Source organism: Equus quagga, chromosome 7 (assembly GCF_021613505.1).
Source record: "Equus quagga isolate Etosha38 chromosome 7, UCLA_HA_Equagga_1.0, whole genome shotgun sequence".
NCBI lineage: Eukaryota > Metazoa > Chordata > Mammalia > Perissodactyla > Equidae > Equus > Equus quagga.
This window is the reverse complement of record NC_060273.1, coordinates 22,796,484-22,815,188: the sequence shown is the minus strand read 5'-3', so window position 1 is coordinate 22,815,188 and position 18,705 is coordinate 22,796,484.

Below are 18,705 nucleotides of genomic sequence, written 5' to 3'. Positions count from 1 at the left end.
ACAGGTTCTGCGGATTAGGGCGTGGACATCTTTGGGGGACCATTATTCAGCCTCACCACATGTGGCAATAATCTCAGCCATTTTCTGGGTGTGTGGGTCATCTCATTATTCCCCTCAATCACCCCTTGAAGTCATGAGAGTGCTCTGTAAAATGTAAAGTGCCTTGTCTGGGTTAGTAGAACATTGTTAAGGCCCAGAATTCAGGCTCTGGGTTTAAAGATTTTATGTTTTCCCTTTTTCTCCCCGAAGTCCCCTGGTAGATAGTTGTATATTTTTAGTTGGGTATCCTTCTAGTTGTGGTATGTGGGAAGCCACCTCAGCATGGCTCGATGAGCGGTGCCATGTCAGTGCCCAGGATCCGAACTGGTGAAACCCTGGGCCGCCGAAGCTGAGCGTGTGAACTTAACCACTCGGCCACGGGGCCAGCCCCCAGGCTCTGGGTTTAAATCTCAGCATCTCCATTCATTTCCTGTGTGACCTTGAGCAAGTGACTAAACCTCTCTGTGCCTCTATTTGCTCATCTGTAAAATAGTAACATCAGCCTGGTGAGACAATTGTGAGGATTAAATCAGGCAATATGTGGAGAGAGAGTCTTTGGCTTGACACAGAGTAAGTGCTCAATAAATGGCAGCTGTTTTTCCTATTACCCTATTTTACAGGATATTAGGGTGTAGGGATAGAGGCCAGAGATTCTTTTGTCAGTGAGATAGAGGAGGAGGAGTCCATTTCTGAGCAACCTTGAAAGGCTAAAGTTCAAGTCTTCCCCATTCCTGTCCCCCTCCTGGCCCCAGGCATCTGTCCCCTAGCCCAGCCCCACTCTCTCTGTGGTCCACTCTGTGACCTGGTTTAAAAGCCACCTCTTCCATAGCCACACCCCCCGATCATCACCTTGCTATGCCCTCCCTGTCCCCTCCCAATGTCCACACTCTCCTTTTGGAAATTCTTTTACCCCTGGCTCCCTGACCCTGGCCTCCAGTGCTCCCCCATTCTCTTCCCTTCTGTCACTCTCTCCTCTTCCTGATCACTTAAATACCTCTTGCCCTGAACTAGCTCTTCTCTTCAGAACATTCTCCTCGCCGGGTTCCACCTACTCCTTCAATTAATGGTTCCCAAGTCTCTGGCTCCAAGTTCTGCCCCTACCTCCAACTCAAAGAGCCAGATGCCTTTGAGACATCTCCACTGGGAAGCCCTACAGACCTTCAGCCTCATGCTCCTCCCAACCCGTTCCCACCATCCCTTGTGCCCAGAAATGGCCCCCCGAACCCTAGGAGTTGTCCAAGGTGGGAGCACCTGGAAGTCAGAGTCAATGCCCCCATGAGCCACCATATCCCTTGACGTCTCTGTCCTAAATAACCATTCTGTCGACCCATTTTTTGGGTGCCTCCCAGTGGGTCTCCTTGCTTCACTCTTGCCCATCCTCAATCCATTCTCCACCCAGCAGCTGGGTGGTCTCAGAAACCCAGATGAGCCCATGATGCCACTCTGGGTCAGAACCTTCCAGTTATCCTCATTACCTGTCTTATGGAGCCCACACTCTGCCACTTCCACCCACCCCTGCACAGCTGCCATCAGAACTGCTTATAATCGCCCCCAAATGCACTCCGCTGTTTCTCACCTCCAGGGTTTTGCTCATGCTGTTGCTCTGCTGGGAGTGCCCCTCTCCTCCCCTCTTCATCTGGCAGATGCCTTCTTGTTTTTCAAACCTTGGCTTCCTGGTGGGTCTTCTCTCCATCCCTCAAGCCCCTGCCCCCTCCTCTGCCGTTTCATGCAGCACTAGGTATTGCCGTGTGATGGTCTATGCTCACTTCCATCTTTGGCACCAGACTGTGAGCTCCACCACAGCTGGGGAAATCCTTGGTACATAGCAACAAGTATTTATTGTGCACTTACTATTTCCTGGCACTATTCTAGGCCCTGGGGATACAGCATAAACAAAATAGAAAAAATCCATGCCCTCACAGAGCTTACCTTCAGTAAATTACACCATGTAGGAAGTTATAAGTACTTTGGAAAAAACAGAATAAGGGACATGGGGAAAGAGCAGACTGCACTTTTACAGAGGGAGACCAGAGGAGGCCCTACTGAGGGACAGTTGAAGAAAAGCTTGAAGGAGGTGAGGGAGAGAGCCATGCAGATGTCTGGAGGAAGAGCATTCCCGGCAAAGGGAACAGCCAGTGCAAAGGCCCTGAGGGGAAGTGTGCCTGGAAAGGAGATCAGTACGTTTGGAGCAGAAGGAGGGAAGGAGAGAGGGGTGGCAAGTGAGATCAGGTCAGGTAGGGCCTCATAGTCAGGGCAGGCACATAGTTGTCTTTCAAACTGGTATACTTTTGAGAATAAAAGAGGATATATTAATAATTATGCCCAGATAACAGGTGAAAACTGGGATAGCCAGAATGTAAGGCCATCCTGCTTGGAGGCCGTTGTTAGGACTTTGGCTTTTACTCTGGGTGAGATAAAGAACTATTGAAGGGGTCTGAGCAGAGGAGTGACATGATCAGACTTAGGTTTTTTCCCCTAATATTTCATTATAGAAAGTTTTAAACATACAGCTAAGTTGGAAGAATTGTACAGGTAACATGCATATACCCACCACCTCGATTCTATAACATTTTACTGTATTTGCTTTATCACATGTTCATCCATCAGTCTATCTTATTTTCTTGATACATTTCAAAATAAGTTGCAGACAATGGTACACTTCCCTCTAAACACATTAGCGTGCACATCATTAACTAGAGGTCAGTATTTATTTACAGGTTTGTTTTTCTTTTTCCTTGAGGCAAAATAGCCATATAGCAAAATGTACAGTGTTAACCATATAATTCAGTGAGTTCCAACCAATGCATACATCTGCATAATGCAAGCCCTTATCAGATACAACACTATCACCCCAGGAAGTTTCCTTTTGCCCCTTCCCCATCCCCAACTCCCGAGAGGCAACCACTGTTCTGATTTTGGTTTTGACTAGGTTAACCTGTTCTAGAACTTCATATGCATGGAATTATACAGTATGTACTCCTTCGCATCTGTTTTCTTTCACCCCGTATAACGTTTTTGAGAATCATCCATACTGTTGCTTGGATAAGTAGTTTGTTCCCTTCTATTGCTGGGTTATATCCCATAGACTTGGCTTTGACTAGGATTGTTCTGCCGGGTGGAGAACAGATGGGTCCAAGTCCTCTCCCTGTTTCTAGCTCCCCGCATAAGCCTGTCTCAAACCTGGGGTTCAGAGCCATGGATGAGTGCATCCCAGGGACCTTTCTAGAATTCAGAGTCTATGGCATCAGTCCCTCAGAAATTTGGGGAGACAGAACTATATTTGGGGCAGGGTCTAGGGTGACCAAGCATCCTGGTTTGCCTAGGACTTTCCCGGTTTTAGCACTTTAAGTTCTATTCCCAGGAAACCTCTCAGTTGTGGGCAAACTGGGATGCCTGGTCACCCTAGCAGGATCCCACCACTGTCCCTAGGACCCCAGGCCCTTTCCTGCCCCAGAGTATACTCCCTTCCTCTTAAGGACTGATTTTCCTTAAACCCTAAATGGGTCTGCTCCTCTCCTGCTCTAAAACTTCCCATGGCTCGCCATAGCTTTGCCTGGCAACCCAAAGGATATATTCAGCTTATGGCAGTGGTTCTCAAACTTTGCTGCACAGTGGAACCACCTGGGGAATTCTGATGCCTGGCTTCTACCCCCAGATGTTTTAATTGGTATAGGATGTGACTTGGGCATTGGGATCTTGAAAAGCTCCACAGGTGATGCTAATATGCTGCAGTTTGGGAACCACTGGCCTATGGACATGATTTGCTTGGCTTACATGGTGTTGAGTATGTTGCCAACATGTAAAATCAAGTGATTTCAGGGCCAGCCCAGTGGCACAGTAGTTAAGTTCGCATGTTCCACTTCCGTGGCCCAGGGTTCACTGGTTCCGATCCCAGGTGCAGACCTACACACCACTTCTCAAGCCATGCTGTGGTAGGTGTCCCACATATAAAGTAGAGGAAGATGGGCACGGATGTTAGCTCAGGGCCAGTCTTCCTTAGCAAAAAAGAGGAGGATTGGGAGCAGATGTTAGCTCAGGGCTAATCTTCCTCAAAAATAAATAAATAAATAAACAAACAAACAAATAAATAAAAGTCATTTCATATAGAAATCTGGACTCCTGGCTACCTTTGACAAAGCAAAGGTCTGAGACATTAAGTCTGCCTCCAAGTGTGGTAATTACCAGGAGATGTGAAGCCCTGGCTGTCCCTGGAGACAGAGCATGTGCTCTCCAGTCACCACAGTTCCCACCACTCCTTAGTGTCTTACTCTTCTCATTTATGTTCATTTGCATGGCCTACAGGCTAATGTCCTAGCCCTGTAACCAGGCATTCAAGGCCTTCTAGGTGCTGGCCTCTCTGCTCACCTCCTCAGCCTCTTCACTTACTGTTCCAGTATGCTCAACTCACTTCCTGCCCTCCAGCCACATGGGCCTCGTGGTGTCCTTTCACACCTGCCTTTGACCACGCACTTCTCCCACCATGCTTGTTACCATGGCAGACAAGGCCCTGCTCAAGGCCTACCCTTCTTACCCTCTCCCCTGAGCTCTCTACCATCTAACACACAGAGCTGCAAACACAGTGACACTGGCCAGGCCAGTTCCCATCTTAGCACTTGCTGCTCCCTCTGCCTGGGAAACTCTTCCCTTCCTCTCTTCTTCTTTCTTCCTGGCCAATAGCTACTTATCTTTCAGGCCTTGGCTTAGATCTCACCTCCTTCAGGAAGGTTCCCTGACCTTCAAACTAGGTCAGGTCTCTGGTTGGTCTCTGTACTTCCTCTTTCACGTGATCTCTCACTTCCCCTGCTAGAATAAGGCCATGTTATTCTCTGTCCTCCTAGGGCCTAGTGTCGTGCCTGGTAAATAGGAGATGTTCATTAATGATGAATGAAAGAACAAAAACAAGCACATGGCCCTTCTCCACTGGCAAAATCTACTCCTCTTCTGGTTACATTCCTATTATAGCATTCAACCCTCTGTTCTCCTGGAGACCCAAAACCTTACTGAGCTCAGGTTCATCTCACAGGGGGCCCAGTGGGTCCCCAAACCCATCTTGTGGTTGTTTCCCCCATTCCAGAATGCATACTTCGATTAGGCATACTCAGCAATAGGCAGAATCTGGGTGTCTGCAAGGCTGCGAAGGCAGGGCCGTGTCTGGCGGGTGACCCAGGGCCCCACACGGGGCACACCTGAGGGCAGAGCACAATAACTTACTTTCCATTCCCTTACATTCGTCTGTTGATTTTTCAGTTGGCCGTGGCTTTTCTGCCGTCGCCTCCTCTGTTCCCCCAGTCAGCTCTGGGTGGCAGCTGTAGTGTAATGAAGGGTCAGGACGCGGGATAGGAATGGAGAGGTTTTCCAGATTCAACTGATTTGTACTAACTGTGATCTTGAGCAAGTCACTTCCCCATCTAGACCTTAGGTGCCTCATCTGAAACATGGAGCCAATAATCTTTTCCTCATCTTTGGGGTCATCCCTCATGACATCTTTGAGCCATGTCAGGACCAGCGAGAACTAAGGACAGAGCATGAACCTGAGAAGCCAAATTTTTGCAAAGTGAGTAATATTTCCCACCTTTTATTTTTAGAATCACCAGTAGGACTGCAGGCTCTCCAGGAAATTTACGAAATGCAGTGCCAAAGATAAGAAAGGAAAACTCCGTTGTAATCTGTAATACCCCCAGTTGAGGTTTTAATGTATATATTTTACGATATTGTGAGGGAGCAGAGCGAGCCAGTTGCAATCAATGAAAAGGGCCCCAAACGGGCGCCTGGGCTCTGGTTCAGCCGCTGTATGACTCCACTCGCTACGTCTGGGGAACCGGCTGCACAGGCCCTGGCCCGCTCACAGCCTTTTGTGAAGGTGAGGAGACAAAGCGAGGCGGCGTGCCTCGCGGGAGGCGGAGCGCCGGGAGAGCGCGCCGCGGCGTCGCCAGGGTTAAGGGCACCGAGCGCTGCGCTGGCGGCCCAGAGAGGCCGCGGGCGGACTTCCGGCGCGGGCGCTCGCGGCGCGGGGCTGAGCACGCCGCCGCTTCAGGAGGGTGGGCTCCGGAGCTGGGGCCGCGGGGTGTCTCCGTAGGCGGCCGCGCGCGTGGGTGAACGGCTTCCTCGCTCAGGCGCTGCCATTGCTGCGGCAGCAGCCCGGCGTCATCCAGGCCAGGACCCTGAGACGTGTCCCCCTCCCTCGAGTTCCGGACTAGCAGATGTGACCGTGGCAGCGTCTGAGACCCTCTGGGCCTGCGCTCCCCCGGCTGTAGTACGCGCGTGAGGATGCCGGGGCTAGCCGACAACAGTCGGTTTCTTCGAATTACTTGCACTTTGGAATCCATTGTATCACCATCATACAGCCAAGGAAACAGACCCAGAAAGAGAAAGTTGTTTGGAATAGCAAAGGGCTGCTTTCCCGCCAGCTTATTTAGTCAGGGCAGAGGCCTAGTTCAAAGCCCCATCGCTTGATTTCTAGCGCTGCTGCTGCTTCAGGCGTCGTCTAAGGACATTTCTGATAGGAGCCACTATTGAGAACTTCCTGTGTGTCAGGAGCTGGTACCTGCGTATCTCCTCTCATCTTTACTACAACCTCCTGAGGCAGATGCTATTATCCACATTTTACAAATATGAAAACTGACACTCAGGGAGATTTTCTCCGGAGTCGTGGTGCAGGTCAGTGGCTGAGTAGGGAGGGATATAAACCCGGATTTGTCTCACTTGACTGGCAGATCTGTTTTTGGGAATTTTAGCTAACATTGAGTGCTTAGGACTGAATGCTTTCTCAGAGGGGTAAAAGCTTACCACTGGGAGATGCTGTGAGGGTGGGATTTCACAGTCTTGCCTAAGTTCAATAATAGTGGTCCTGGCTCAAGTGTCTTTGCATCCCTTCATTTACCTCAAGGAGAAAGAGTCAAATTTAACACCTTTCTCTCTCTCTTTGATAACAGCTTTTGTTGGTGCCCTCCAGTGATTCTGACTCCTAGGTACCCTGCGTGCAGCAGAGTGGAACTCTGCCTGGTCTTGTTGTGCCATCCTGCCAGTCTCTCACCTTCCAGTGTATATCAGACAAGGCTGTGCTGCTATTCGTTGGGTTTTCTTGGCCAGTTATTTTGGAAGTGGGTGGTCAGGTCCTTCTTCCTAATCTTTCTTAGTTTGGAAGCTACACAAACCTGTCTACCATGGGTGACCCTGCTGGTATTTGAAATTCCTGTGGCATAGCTTTCAGCATCACAGCAACATGCAGCCACAACTGACAGATGATAGTGTGGTTCCCTGACCAGGAAATGAACCCCGGGCTTCAGGGTGAGAGCACTGAATCTTAACTGCTAGACCACCAAGTGGCAGCTTTATTGAGTAATGACTCACATACCCTACAACTCACCCACTTAAAGTATACAATTCAATCGTTCTTAGTCTATTCACAGAGTTGTGCAACTATCACCACAGTCAATTTTAGAACATTTTCGTCACCCTCAAAAGAAACCATACCCATTAACAGTCACTCCCATCTCTTCCCCTCCTCACCCCCCCAGCTCTATGCTATCACTAATCTACTTTTTGGAAATTTCATATAAGGCCATATATGGCCTTTTGTGACTGAGATAATCTGCTTTTGTAACAAAGTCCAGGCCTTGAGTTCAGAGCTTTGGCCTGTAACCAGGCCCAGCTAGAATTGAAGAGCATTGTTTTGATTTTGTTGTATTTATTTTTACCATTCTAGGGTAAGTGATAGGTATTTTTGGTTTATGGTAGTGATATAAAGTTTCATTTTTGAATAAATTTCTTTATAAAAAAGTGAGTTGGTATTTTTAAAGGACAAGATTAAGTAAATAGTAGTAGAGGGCATACACAAAGTTTGGGAAGATGGGGTGTGAATGAGGTTTGGAAAACACTAAGTTGTCTGATTTGAGGTTCTCCAGGACATAGTTTGAAAACCACTGTATTGTTTCTTTTCACTCTCCTAACAAGCCCTGTGAGGAAGCGCACCATTTTCCTGAAGAAGACACAGGTGCTGAAAAGTGAAGTATGGTAACTTGTCTGTCACAGCTAGTGACAGAACATAGACTTAACCTAAGGTCGAATTCCAAAGACCACCTGCCTACCAAGTTTAGAAGTAAACCTGGGGGTGAGGAATGGACTGGCAGGCTTGAGAGAGGACTTTGGCCACTAGATGAAAACGTGGATCAAGCTGGTTAAGTTGTTTTGCATACCCCTTCAAACAAATATTCAAATATTTCTATAAAACAACTTACTTTGTGACTCTAAACAGAAATCCCATCTCAGTCACTGTTGGAGCTTTCTTTCTCTCAAGGGCGCACCAGAATCCAGGAGATGTTGCCTGGATAACCAGGGGATTTGGGGGTGTGTGTATATGTGTGTGCACCTGTGCTTGTGCACATGTGTGTTGGTGCAGAGAGAATCTGATCTCTAGTTCACCTTGGTTGCTGTTGGCATCCCTGTCAAAGCCCACAGTTGTCCCTTAAAGTCTGTGGCTTCTGCCTTTTACCACATATGGGACACCAGAATCTCTGGGCTGGCTGAGACTCCGTGTACATAGATTCCCATGTTTCCTGCACTGTCAGGCAGCCACCTGCTCTCAGGACTGGCTGCTTTGGTGGAACACGGTCATGGGACATGCACCAGGACTCCCTCTCTCCCGGTCTAGGCCAGGGAACTCTTCTATCTTCTGTCCTCACCTTCTCCAGGACCCTCTGCCTCTCCCCTCAAACCCTTCCTATTCCACTTCTCATTCTTTCACTATGGGCTTTTTAAATTCAGAGCCCATTTCCAATAAAACTAATTTCCTTTTCCTGAAGAGCAGAGAGAGTTTAATTTTAAAACCTTATCTTTAAAAAATGTAGCCTGTAGAAGACAGACAAAACAACCAAATTCTGCCATGCTGTTGTCAGCACTTATTTAACTCAGTCCTCTCCTGTCATAGCCGTGCACTTCAACCTGGACTCAGACTGGACGTTAGCCATACCTGTCCTCCTTAGAAGGCAGAGTTTCTCTGTTGTCATTCAACTTGGGTGAAAGTCTCAGCCCTAACTCCAAGCAGCTTAGACCTAAGAATAATTGTGGACCATATAAAACAAAAGAGCTAACATTGAGCCAGGTAATATTCTGAGAGTTCTGCATGTATAATCTCACAAAATCATTTCAACAACTCAGTGAAGTAGGCACTATTATTATGTCCATTTTACAGATGGGAAAACTGAGGCATGGAGAAGTTAAGTCACTTGTCCAAGGTCCCACAGTTAGTAAATAGTAGGCGCAATTTGAATCCACATAGTCTGAATTCAGAGTGTGTGCTCTCAAACCCAGAGCACACGCCATGAAGTCAGACTATTTCCTCCATCATCTTTGCAATATTTTAGTGTTCCCTACGTATTGGCACCCTCCTAAAGCAGTTTATAGCTACTAGGGAAGCAGAACTGAGGACTCTTCCCAAAGAGGAGTCTCAGCACCCTGAGACCTTCATCTCCTGCTCAGGACACCTTTCTCCCTCCCTGGCTCCTGTCTCTCTGGGCATGAGTTAACTAACAGCCGTTCCCCTGACCCTGAACTGCCACCCTGAGTTGCTGCTGTGTGTCAGCACTGGGCTAAGCACATTTACAATTTCTGTGTTCCTTGCTACAGCCCAGCAAGGGGTTATTATTTCCATTTTACAGACAAGTAAACTGTGAAGCGACTTGCCCAGGATCACACAACTAGTGATCGGAGCAACAAGGATTGGAACCCAGATACCCATCCCTGAGTCCCCTGCTCTGTTAATTCCTTAGTGATCTTCCAGAGTTGAGAGCCACATAAATGAGTTCTTGGGGGATGATGACTGGCTGTGGTCCCAAAGCATGTCTCTTACCCTCTCTGGCTGCATTTCCTTATCTGCAAAATCTCTTTTCTCCCCCCAACTTTTTAATGAAAGCAGGCCTGGTTTTTTTTTTTTTTTTTAAGTGATTTCAAAATTAAACGTGAAGACCATTGTGAAGAGAGTGTTCTTATAAAGAAAGGAGTCTCACTCCTTTTTGGGTGGGGTCATATGGTCTGTTCTAAGGAGACATTTTCTGCCTAGGCTTCTAGAGCAGCAACTGGGTTGAGGGGCTTGGAGTTTAGGGGAAAGGAGATGAGGATCCTTGAGTGTGCGTGAGGAGCAAGGGTGTGATGGAAACAGTGGTTCCCATGTACTGGGTCTTCGTTGCTTGCCAGGCCCTGGGCTGTGTGCTCTCTGTATATGGGCATGTATGATGTGGACGCACATGCACCCATATGCCAGAGGGCAGGCTTTTTTCCACTGCTCCGCTCCACTTCTCTAGATTCTTAGAAGACAGTTTTCTTAGAGGTCACCTCATCCTACCTCCTAATTTAGAGGTAAGGAATCATTTCTGTTCATTTCTCAACAGTCATGGAGGTTCTGTTCTATGCTAGGCCCCAGGCTGAGCTCTTAGAAAAGATAGAAAAGACCAATTCAAGGTGTGAGTAACAGGAATCTCTAGGTGGTATGAGTATAGTGTTACTCTTATTTTTACTTACCTGTATTTCTCAAATTTCTGCAATGCACTTACACTGTTTTTATAATAAAAGTCAATTCCCTTTTCTCACAGTATCCCTCTGCTTGCACAGTGCTCCTTCTCCAGTTTCAATGATTACATACCTCAAAACCGCCATGGTAGGAGAAATTTCAGTTAAGGAACTCAAGACCTTGTACTCGAGAGCTGTCCCCCTAATTCAAGTGGCAGCCACATCTGCAATCCCCTTCTGAGTAAAGGGACCAAATGTCATGACTCCCCACTTTCCTCCTCTCAAATCCCGAGTTGGTCCAGGGATTGGCATCTGAATCCAACTTTTTGTAGTGGTGATTCTCAACAGGGCAGTACTGGGCCTGAGCATTCAGAAAGGTATGGGGCAGATTTTATTTCTGAGGATGCTACAGACACACAGTTAGCAGGGCCAAAGGCTGCTGATCATTCTGTAATTCACCAGGCAGCCCACACAACAAATATCCTGCCCAGAATGCCAGTGGACTCCTATAGGCTGGCCTGGTGGCCTGTGGGGTGTTTGGGCCTGGAAATACTGCCTAAGTGGATCATTTTACCCAGCTGATCAGATCTAATCTCTTGGGAAGTTTGAAAGCCAGACCCAGAAAAAGTGAACTGAAACAGCAGGGGCCATGAGAGCCCATATCAGGAGTCTGGTGGGGTCACTGTGCTGGGGGTGAATGTGCCACCTCCAAGGAACAAGGATGTTCCAGAGAGCTTGTGACTTCCATGGGTCTCAAAGGGCATGACCAAAGCCCCAGGTGTCTGTGAAGCTCCACCATGAACACTCAGCAGCTAGATGGGATACATAAACCTGTGAAAAGTCCTATAAATGTTTTTCCTGTTACTGAAAGTCATTGAATAGGTGATAAGTGACATTTTAAATAATTTAAAATTATTTCTTTGATCAATGGATATTCTACATACCCTTCCTTATTTTCTTGAAATGTTTTAGGATTCATCCTTTTGGTGAGTTATTTTGGGACAGGTAACATGCCCTCTTAAGAGGGATATTCTTCTATGGGATGTTTGCTGCCTGTTTAATTTTACAGCTCCAAGTCCCAAAGTCATGGGCAAGGAATGACTTGAAATTTGTATATACTGGATCTCAAATTTTCACTGCCTAAAAGTTGAACAGAAAGAAGTAAATCCACATACTTAAGAATTTTGTGTAAGTAGACTTTGTGATTGGGTGAAGGATTATACCAATGAACAATGCCTAGCTAAGTATTTTGTTCAATTTATAATTATAAATTCAATTAAAATCATTAACGTTATAGGCTTAGAGAGGGAACGCAATAGGCTCAGAGTCACAGAGCAGGTTAGTGCAAAGCTAGAAGTACAACTTTGGTCCCTTATCTTCAGGCACAGTGCTCTTTCCACTCATTGTTTCCTCATGACTGTCAGTTCACAAAGCTATGGCCAATGAGAAAACTCTGTAGATTAGTCTAAGAGTGAAGCTCAGAAAAGAAGGAAGGTGAAGCAGAGGTCATAACAGGAAGGCAAATTCTTAAAATTTTTTTTTGTATTAATCATCTATTATTGTAATAAATCACCACAAATTTAATGGCTTTAACAACACAAATTTATTTTCTTACAGTTCTGTGGGTAGAAGTCCAACAGAGTTCTCACTGGGCTGAAATCAGTGTGTGGGCAGGGCTGTGTTCCTTCTGAGGCTCTCGGGGGGATCTGTTTCCTTGCCTTTTCCATCTTCCAGAGGCTCTTCAGGTTCCTTGGCTCTCATGGTCTCCTTCCCCATCTTCAGAGCAGCATGTCACATCTCTCTGACCATTCTGCACAGTCACGTCTCCCTCTGACTGTAACTAGAAAAGGTTCTCTGACTTTAAGGACGGATGTAATTACACTGCACTGTCTGGATAATCCAGGATAATCTCCCCGTCTCAAGCTCTTTAACTTAATCGCATCCACAAAGTCCCTTCTGCCAAGTAAAGTGACATAGTCACAGGTTCTGGGGATTAGGGCGTGGACATTTTAGGACATTAGAGCAAGAGCCCTTCTTCTGCCGTAGCAGAATATTCACAGCAAAACAGATAGTTTAACATAATATAAAACAAAATACCCTCATAACCTCCCCCCAGACTAAGAAATAAACATTGCCAGAATCTCAGCAAAACCCCCTCCCCTCAATCATATTTTTATTTGCATGTGCCTGATATTTTTTTGGTCTGTGTATTTATTTGAAACTTTTTTTTTTTGAGGAAGATTAGACCTGAGCTAACTACTGCCACTCCTCCACTTTTTGCTGAGGAAGCCTGGCCCTGAGCTAACATCAGTGCCCATCTTCCTCTACTTTATATGTGGGATGCCTACCACAGCATGGCTTGCCAAGCGGTGCCATGTTCACACCCGGGATTTGAACTGGCGAACCCTGGGTCAACGAGAAGTGGAACGTGCGAACTTAACCGCTCCACCACCAGGCCGGCCCCTATCTGAAATATTTTTGTCACTTTATTTTGTGGGTGTTTCCTATAAATTGCTTATAGCTAGATTTTAAAAGTGATTTAGTCTGACCTCTGTTTTATGATAGATTAATTCAGCCTGTTTATTGCAATAACCTATATACTTTTTTCTTTCCACCTTATTTTATATTTACTATTTATTTTTCATTAATGTTTTCCTGTTTGCTTTTTTTTATAACTTTTGTGGGCTTGGTCAAATTTCTATTTATTTCCTGCCTCCTGCCTCCTGCCCTTTTTAACTGCTGTGTTTATCTTCTCTTTCCTAACAATTATTCTTAAACTATTGTATTAGTGCAGGGTAATAATCCTACTCCTTCACCAAAATGTTTTACTTGCCCACTCCTCCACAGCCTCCTGAAAGATAATACCTTTAGAATGCTTTTAAGTTCCCTACTCTCCCCACTCCTGGAACTTTACTAAGATAGCTTACAATCTTTTGTTTAGTCTGTTACTAGGTTTTTCCTTAATCAGTTCTGCGGAAGGATCCTTACTTAAGACTTAAAGCACAAATTCCCAGTCTATTTTCTACTATTTTTAAACTGAACCATATGTTGCAAGATTCATTGCTCACCTCTGCTATCTCACCTCTTCATCTTTCATTCTCATGAGCTCTCAATCACTATTGAGAGAATTTCTAGAGCACTTCCCTCTAGGGCATGCACACAGTATACACACTGAGTCTTATATGCCAGAAGACGTCTTTCTTTTGCCCTGGTTGGGAGGTGACACGATGGCTGGTTTTGATTCTTGGGTTGCATTGCTTTTCTCCTAGCAGTCTGTATTCTGTTGTCTCCTAGCTTATAGTATTGCAGACAGGTGGCCTTAAACTAGTCTGATTCTCGCTCCTTTATAAGTAACCTAGTCTTACTATCTGGAAGCTTGTAAGTTGTTTTTTCTATTTCTGAAGTTGAGGAATTTCATCAGGATATGTCTACATGCTTATCATTATTCATGTGAGTCCTTTTAATCTTCAGACTCAAATTTCCCTCTCCATTTGTTACTTTTCTCTTCTTTTGGGACTCCCATTATTTGCATGTTAGGTCTTCTGGATCTGACTTTCAAATTTACATTTAATGGTGTGATTTCCTTTCCCTTATATTTTTGATGTGTTGTAAGATTTCTTCCAGTGTCTTTGAGTTTATCATTAGTGACTATGCCAATTACCAAGTATGTCTATTCTAATTATAAATTCAGGCATTGAGGAAATAACCATGAGATGGGTCTGTGGGCCACCTAAGCCCAATGAATTGGCCTGGAGTTAAGACTCCATTTATCACTTGACTGCTCTAAGCTCCTGCTGTGAAAGTGGACCACCATGGCATTTTGGGTCCCCAGGAATGTGTCCATTTAGAGCCAATGTCTAGTGATCCCAGAAAGGCCTAGATGTTTCCTTTTCCCCGGTGCACAGACACCCTACTAAATGGCCATATATCCCTTCGGGGAAGGCTTGGGGGAAGATTTACAATTAATACTTGCAGCAGTGGTGCAGAGTCCTCCCTCCAGGAGACTCGGCGTCACTTTCAATCAAGGGGCTCTGAGTCTAGGATTGACTTGGGTCTGGCAAACTGGTGAGAGACTGTGACTCTTCACTGTGGCAAGTCAAGTTAGGATTTTGGCTATCAGACCTAGGGTTCTTCCTGTTGTATAGATCAAGCAAGAGAGTAACACTTCCAGAATGGTAGAGTAAGGACCTCTGAAAATCCACTCCTCCATAAAAATTAGAACCCTGGCACAATTGTCAAAATAAGCTTTTTCAGGACTCTGAAAATTAACCAAAGGTTAGCTACAATCCAGGGAGCATTTATTCAAGAAAAATAGCTGTATCCTAGTGACAGCAGTGAACTTTGTGTAGCTTTAACTTGCCCTAGTCCCATTGTCCTCTCCCTAGGTCCACAGCAATGTTGGAAACTAAAAGCCTCACATCTAGAAGAGCTGTGGAAGAATGGGCTGGTAGCCACTGGAGGGGCACAACAAGTTTGAAGCTCTACTACAGCCCCATCCCCAGAGAAGTGTCACTATTTGACCTATCTGGTAGCTCTCTGAAAAGCTCTGTTCTCAGGGTTTGTCTCTATTTGACTCAGAACTCTCCCTGTGTTAACAGCTATATCCCTAGGGTATTTGTTGAAAACAATTAGTGGCAGTTGTTTAATATCACAGCTGCCTGAAGTGGCAATACCTGTTGGGGGTAACAAGAGGCTGAAAAAAATACTTGAAAGGAAAAAGTACGGAATGAGATATCCCTAGGACCTTGAAAAGCTCTGACATATTCCTGGGAAATCCTAAAAGGTCACAAGCATGTGTAGGGCTATGTGCATGCCCAGGAAAGACCTGAAGAGACCCAAAGCTCTCTGTGCAAGCAGGAAGTGAAGGTTAAAGGAGTATTGTGCACACACATGTAAAGCCCCACAGAAAAGGCTAGGAGGCTTATTTGTTGAAGGCACTTAGGGAAATCTCTGTCCAACCATTAGCTGACCACTAAGCTAACTAGGCAGAGACTTCAGTGGCTGGCCACACAACAAAGAACACATTCTTTACAGAATTAGTCTAGGAAAGTCACTAATCAAACAGCAGCAACAACAAAAACAGAGCCTGGGAATAGGTGAAATTTGATTTTCAGAGTTACCACATTATAATATTTAAGATATCAGTTTCAACAAAAAATTATGAGACATGCAAAGAAACAGGAAGGTATGGCTCATATAGAGGAAAAAAGCAGTCAAAAGAAACTCTCCCTGAGGAAGCCCAGACATTGAAGTTACTAGGCAAAGTCTTTAAATCAACTGTTAAAGTATATTCAAAGAACTAAAGGAAACCAAGTCTAAGAAATTGAAAGAAAGTATGAGAATGATGCCTCATTAAATAGAGAATAAGCAGATAGGAATTTTATGATGATATATTATGTAATATAATATATATTATTTAATATATTATAATATGATATATATGTAATATATATAGTATAGTATATAATACACCATGGTGTATATGCTATATACTATATATGTACAATAAATGAGATGAAGGATTCACTAAAAGGGCTCAATAGTAGGTTTGACCTGGCAGAATAAAGAATCAGCAAACTTGAAGACAGGTCAAGTGAGATTATTCAGTCTGAGGAACAGAAAGAAAAAATGAATGAAGAAAAATGAGTAGTGCCCCAGAGACCTGTGGGACACCATCGAGTGCACTAACATACCCATAATGAGAGTCCCAGAAGGAGAGGAGAGAAAGGGGAAGAAAGAATATTTGACGAAATAATAGACAAAAGCTTCCCAAATTTGATTTTTTAAAAACATTAATTTACATATTCATGATGCTCAAAGTAGGATAAACTGAGATTCACATCTAAACACATCATAGTCAAACTGTCAAAAGACGGAGAATATTGAAAGCAGCAAGAGAAAAAGCAACTCATCATGTACAAGGGATCCTCAATAAGATTATCTGCTAACTTCTTACCAGAAACTATGGAGACCAGAAGGCAGTGGGATAACACTTGAAGTGCCAAAAGAACAAAACTATCAACCAAGAAAGCTATATTCAACAAAACTATCTTTGAAAAATAAAGGAGAAATTAAGACATTCTCAGATAAACAAAAATGGAGAATTTGTTCCTAGCAGAACTGCTCTACAAGAAATACAAGGAGAGTCCTTCAGGCTGAAATGAAAGGACTAGACAGTAACTCAAATCCACATGTAAAAATAAAGAACATTAATAAAGGAAACAATATAAGTACATAGAAAAGACAGTATAAATGTATTTTTTTGTTTATAATTTTTTCTTTTGTATGATTTAAAGACAACTGCAGAAAAGCAATAATTGTAAAACTGTTTGGGGGCTTATGTAAAGATGTAAGGGTGCTGGCCTGGTGGTGCAGTGGTTAAGTTTGCACTTTCTGCTTCAGCAGCCCAGGGTTCGCCAGTTTGGATCCTCGGTGTGGACCTACGCATCGCTTGTCAAGCTATGCTGTGGCAGGCGTTGCACATATAAAGTGGAGGAAGATGGGCATGGATGTTAGCTCAGGGCTAGTCTTCCTCAGTAAAAAAGAGCAGGATTGGTGGCAGATGTTAGCTCAGGGCTAATCTTCCTCAAAAAAAAAAAAGATGTAACTTGTTAGACAATAATAGGACAAATGAAGAATGAAAGAACAGAGTATAGAGAAGCAAGGTTTTTATATACTGTTGAAATTAAGTTGGCATTAAGATGAACTAGATTGTTTTAAGTAAAGGTGTTAATTCTAATCCCCAGGGGATCCACTAAGAATCTTGTAACCCAAAAGAATAGAGTAAAAGAAACAAAGGAACTAAAATGGAATACTAAAAAATATTTAATGCAAAAGAAAGCAATAATGAAGGAATATGGGGAACAAAAAAGTTGACATACAGAGAACAAATTGCAAAATGACAGACGTAAATCCTATCTTATTAATTACATTCAATGTAAATGTACTAAACCTTCCAGTCAAAATATTGGCAGAATGGATTAAAAAACAAAATCCCAACATGATCCAACTATACACTGTCTTTATAATCAAAGACATAAATAGGTTGAAAGTAAAAGCATAGAAAAAGGTATGCTATGCAAAAGTAACCATAAGAGAGTGGAGTGGCTATACTAATATCAGACAAAACAGAATTTAAGATAAAACTTGTTACTAGAGGCAAAAGACATTTTATAATGATAAAAAGGTCAATCCATCAGGAAAACATAATAGTTATAAACATATATGTACCTAAAACAGAGCCCCAAAATTCATGAAACAAAAACTGAGAGCTGAAGGGAGAATTAGACAATTTAACAGTAATAGTTGGAGACTTCAATACCCTACTTTCATTAATGGATAGAGTAACTAGACAGAAGATCAGCAAAGAAATAGATCAAGCAATACTGGAGTAGCTTGCTGTCTATTTCATTCCTAGGAACACCCACTGCCAAAGACCTCTGCAAACCAAGAAATCAGATTGCCTAGTGGTCCCTGCTGCCCTTTACAGTTGATATGTCCACCTTGTCTGGATCCCATCATACTCACTGAGATTAGGGAACACATCTCAATGATTGTATCCCCTACAGCCATACCTGGCCTACAAAAGAAAGTAACCAGGAGCTTTCCAAGGATGGAGGTGGGGGCCGGCCTGGTGGCGCAGCGCTTAAGTGCGTACATTCTGCTTCAGCAGCCCGGGTTTGCCGGTTCAGATCCTGGGTGCGGACATGGCACCACTTGGCACACCATGCTGTGGTAGGCGTCCCACATATAAAGTAGAGCAAGATGGGCACGGATGTTAGCTCAGGGCCAGTCTTCCTCAGCAAAAAGAGGAGGATTGGCAGCAGTTAGCTCAGGGCTAATCTTCCAAAAAAAAGGATGGAGGTGCTGCCTTCAATGCCCTAGCAAAGTAATTGTCTTCTGGGTCCTCTCACAGAATATGGTTGACAGGTTGCACAAGATAAACCCAGTCTATCATCCTAAGCCTTTGGATTCCTTCTTCTATGTAATGCCAGGAAAACTCTGGCATCTCAACTTCACTAACTGTAGGCCACCATGAAGTCCAAATTTCAGTCAACTAACCAAGTAACTGCTTAAAGATTTTATTTTTTTTCCCTTTTTCTCCCCAAAACCCCCCAGTACATAGTTGTGTACTTTTAGTTGTGAGTCCTTCCAGTTGTGGCA